This window comes from Penaeus japonicus, unplaced genomic scaffold (assembly GCF_977035675.1).
Source record: "Penaeus japonicus unplaced genomic scaffold, GWHDUDI00000001_assembly GWHDUDI00000014, whole genome shotgun sequence".
NCBI classification, from domain to species: Eukaryota; Metazoa; Arthropoda; class Malacostraca; order Decapoda; family Penaeidae; genus Penaeus; species Penaeus japonicus.
The window spans coordinates 27,452,745-27,457,744 of NW_028234416.1; the positions used below are offsets into that span (position 1 = coordinate 27,452,745).

The window sequence follows — 5,000 nt, forward strand, 5'->3', positions numbered from 1 at the left end:
TGTTCTGATTTGCTATAACCAATTAAGCCCACCGTTTGACTACGTAAATATAGTCTTTCCCTTTACCTTCATAACATTAGGATTACGGCATCCGACACAAAATCTAGTATCACACTGCAGTTACGTGACTTTGTGATCTTCCTATAGGTAGGTGAGGGAAGTATGCACGACAAAAGGGATAACTCTAGACAAGTGTAACTTAAAAAAAGCGAGAAAAACAACTTCTTCATTCACAGCAACATACTCTACGGTGCCGCCCGCCCGATTTCATTACTAAGCTCCTGGAGAAAAAAAAATATTTGAGAGAAAAAAAAGGGAACGAAAAAAGAAACCGAAAAAATAAGCAGACATATCGTAGCCTCCCACGAACCTCGTTATGATGATGGCTCTCCCATGCATGTATCAGGGCACAACATGATGCAGTTTGCGAGTAAATGCTGTAACAAAATAACCGTCACATATTCAGTTCCGGGCGAGTGAACGCAACAAGGGACATAATACCTTGTGCTTTCATATCTGCTTGGGAAGTTATATAAAAAATGTAAAATCTCTCCAGCTCAAACAATATCTGCATATTTTTTGATGGATTTTCTCAACGCCAGCGTTCAGAAGAAAATAATAAAGCGACTTCACGTAACTCAACTAGATTTCAGTCTGGAATATAACCTCGAAAAAATATCACCAAGACTCATAAGATTTATGGAGCAGCTGTAATCAATATCATGAAATATGATACTGAATTTCGATTTTAGACATGACAAATAAGGATGATGTAACTATAGCAACTACAGGGAAAAAAATCCAATATCATTATCATTAAAGTACAGTATATGTTTTTTTTACAACTGTATCTACTTTACATCTTATTGCCGAAGGTAGATAATATCTATCCAATATTATAAAGTATCATAAGATGTGGGATTATCAATATATGCATTACACACATCAATATCTGCTATAATCAGGATGGAAAAATCATCGAGGATTCTGATATTGTTAACGATATAAATTATGAAAACTTACAAACGTAACAAGATATCAAAATGTTTTAAGCAATAATAATAATGAGGGAATTATAATGAGCAAAACAATTTATATTGTTTTACTAATCTTTGCTGTTCCAAGCAAACTTTCATTTATATACATACATACATACATACATATATATATATATATATATATATATATATATATATGTATGTATTTATGTATAAATAAATAAATAAATACACACACACACACACACACACACACACACACACACACACATATATATATATATATATATATATATATATATATATATATATATATATATATATATTTAAACGGATGTTAGAACCATTTTCCTTAGGTATACTATTTCGAAATAATCCTTTCTAAATGTTACATCTCCAACAGTACGATATATTGTCATCTATACCTCTTCCAACAATTCAGTTATAACGGATGTTTTGAAACCATCTTTTTATTTTAAAATGACAGTTAGAATACAATGCATCCACAGTACTGACGAATTAAGGCCGAATCCTTAATGGGTTCCTCTTCGGACGTCGAAAATCTTTTTTGATTTTAAATGTCATGACTGGTTCAAAATATTCGAAAAGGAACACACGAATGGTTCGAAACATCCAAAGAGGAACACATAAAGTGTTCGAAGCGTCCAAAGATGAACAACTGAAGGGTTCGAAACGTCCAAAGATGAACAACTTAAGGGTTCGAAACTTCCGGAAAAGAACGAATGAATCGTTCGAAACGTCCGTAGAGGAAATCACGAAAAGTTCGAAACGTAAGTGCCTGTATTTCGTTCCTACTTTAGTTTTATTCCATTCGTGTACACGTCGTTCCGTCTATTTATATTTCAGCATGAGTATCTTATAAATCATTTGTCCAACTTATGAGTAACATAATTATCTAAAAAAGTTAATAACCTACTAAAACTTTATGAAATGTAATAGCAATTGTGATGGTATTCATGTTTATGGAAGCTCATGGTAATTATTTTCTCTAAAAATACAAATAGTAATACTATTCTTCTAAGAGAATTGTTACTAAAACCTAAACATTTCCCATTGTTAACATCGAAACAAATACACAGCAAAATATTGTTAGACTCATGTTTTACTGAAATGTTTCATAACTGTAAAAATTCAGTTTTAGCAATATTATTAATGCTTTTAGACCTAACTCTTAACCATCTTCATATGATTTACTATATCAGTCAAGAAAGAATGCTAAATAGATATAACAATAAATAGGTTTATTGTTTTTTTTCCACCATTGCTAAAATTTCACTTTAATAGCAATAAACTTTGTGGGCTTTCTTTAAAATTCTACATTATTTCAAACAACAGTTGTACCTTGAATTATGCACAAGTAATTACCAGATTTATGCTCATCATGAACATATTGTAAGAATTATTTAATTAGCATTTATATAATATCTGCCGCAGATGTCAAAATGATTAATGCAATTAGTATCTATAAAATTAATCATCTTTATGAACACAATAATCATTAGTAACATTGTCCATCAATAATAGTGCATCATTAATCATCGTCATAGTGATCAAGGTTATAAATCTAGTGATTAACTAGTCTTCCTCCAAAAAAGAATCGTAGCAAATGTTATTATCATTTTTAAAAATCACATCGTTAGCCTTACAACGTGTAAATTCATTGCAACCGCAAACAAATAACTGTGTCTGCCTCCCCCCCCTCCCCCTTTCTCTCTCTCTAAACCCACACCCACACCCACACCCACACCCACACCCATACTGGAAAACCAACTTCATATAATCTGAAAGTAACCGACGGATGATAGCTCAGCAAATTAAATTGAGGATCAACGTAATTTATGAAATGCCCAGGAACCGCAGATTTTTTTTTCCTAGAAATGAGAACAGCTCTTGTTTCTAATAGTGTCAAAGTAATTTTGTGCCTTTTTTCTTTCTTTTGTCTATTTCTTAGAATGTTCTGACTTTAGAAACTATCCTTTGCACTTTCCAGGGACAAAGTTTGTATACTTGTTTTTGTCATAAAAGACATATCTAAATATAAATATACATTTACATATATACATATATATATATATATATATATATATATATATATATATATATATATATATATATATATAATCCACGCGTGCGCATAGACACACACACACACTCACACATTTATATATGCTAAAAAGGGGAGCAAAGTTTTGTACAGCCGCAATTTATGAAAACGGTAAACAAATAAACAAAAAACGATTGCTTTATTGCTCAATGAAGACAATTTTTCCTGCCAAGAAAAAAAATCCACTGCTTATCTCCTGCTGCAGTTCCCTCTAACCTAAGAATAAATCTTTCACGTAAAAACCCTTCAAAAAAACTCTTGGTACTGATAAGATGCCACCATAAAGACTCCTATTTCCACAAGATGGTTAGCACGAACGCAATAAAACCCTGAATACCATTCTAAAATCTCAGAGAAATAAAGGTCATAATCACATGAACGACATCCCTCCCCCTAGGTTTCCTTAAGCATCTGAAACATTTTTTTTTTTAAATCCGGAAGAAAGGATATCTTCACAGAGTCCTCAGCTTGTTTCTTTCGTCACGCCCACACACCCTCGGATATCTACTTAATCGTATAAATCACAATCCATACGATCACAATTTACGATTCATGTAGCCTACGTTTCTTAATCTATTTGTTAAGTGTCAACGACTTGAACATATACATTCAGTTCAAAGTGGTGTGTATATGTAGGAGCAATATAATTATAAATGAAAAGTAAAAGAAATTATTAGATATTGTGGGAAAAAGGAAAGTAATTAACAATATTTGCCAAAGTACGATTTCTCCAACGAATCTAGCACGCGTGACACTAAGAACATGTAACAAGATACATGAAAACGCTAAGTAATTTCAACGTTATATTAAGAGAAAAAATGGATAGAATAATAGCTGCTATTATTTCTTTATCACTGTTATGCTTGTTAAAGAAGAATGTTTTTATAATAATTGGAGCTTGTGTTCGGATACGCGGTGTATGAAAACGTGATATATATCAATTCGCATTGTTGTATATATATTTGAACACGACAACAAACAGACATACGTATATTCTTCTCAACATTTTACAAACATTTTTACTTACGCATACAAAGGCATATTTGTAAATGGACAGATGCATACACAGATATGCACTTATACCTATGTACAGATAATATTCAGCTGATATATAGACCAGACTAATGAATCCAAGGATATACTGTACTGGAGAATATATCTGGTTATTTCAAGAAATGCATACAGTGCAACGTGTGTATTTAAACGATACTAAAATAATAGGAGATATCCTAGTATTTAGTCACTGCACAGGTAAAGTTTGAACACACTTGCTACGTCTTCTTGTTCTTCTCTCACTTACCTACGTAGATCTTCATATAATCTGGGTTTTTGAATAACAAAATTACCATAAACCTCTCGTATATAAAGCGAAAAGGAATATTCTGATACATAAAACTTTCTTCAACGGTCCAAAAGATTTTAAACACATTACTATTTATCTTAAAGTCCAATTTGCAGAGCATAAATCATGCTGATGGACATGCTAGATCACATATTGAGTCAACAAAGTTATCACATTGACATCAAGATATCACAACGAACGGGCAGGAAATAGCACGGCTCGGCCTGCTCAGGACGATAACAACACCTTCCTCGGCAGTCGATGGTGTACTGAGGGTCTGCTGGCGGGAGAAGTCCACTTCCACCGGCTGGGAGTTGCCAACATGTCTTTAACCGGATAACTTAATTATTTTTCAATAGACTATTCATTTTTTCTTCTTTCAAAAGACTATGACCTGCACAATATGATCTGAATGTTGTGATCATATCTATAAAGAGTTTTTATTTTTGATTTCTCGGGAAGAGAAAATATTCCACGATCGCGTCATCAACAAGGAAGTCCTACACTGGCCTTTATCTCATATATATACGTACAT

The 5,000-nt window shown here is 32.6% G+C and overlaps 1 protein-coding gene across 1 annotated transcript in view; it reads right to left on the reverse strand.

Annotated features, from left to right (window-relative positions):
- LOC122254887 (contactin-4) overlaps nucleotides 1-4,729 on the reverse strand; it is a 79,777-nt gene extending 75,048 nt beyond the window's left edge. The window contains exon 1 of the mRNA XM_043018744.2: nucleotides 4,666-4,729. The gene's annotated coding sequence lies outside the window, so the exon portion shown is untranslated. The remainder of the gene's footprint in view (nucleotides 1-4,665) is intronic.
- Nucleotides 4,730-5,000: the final 271 nt, after the last annotated feature.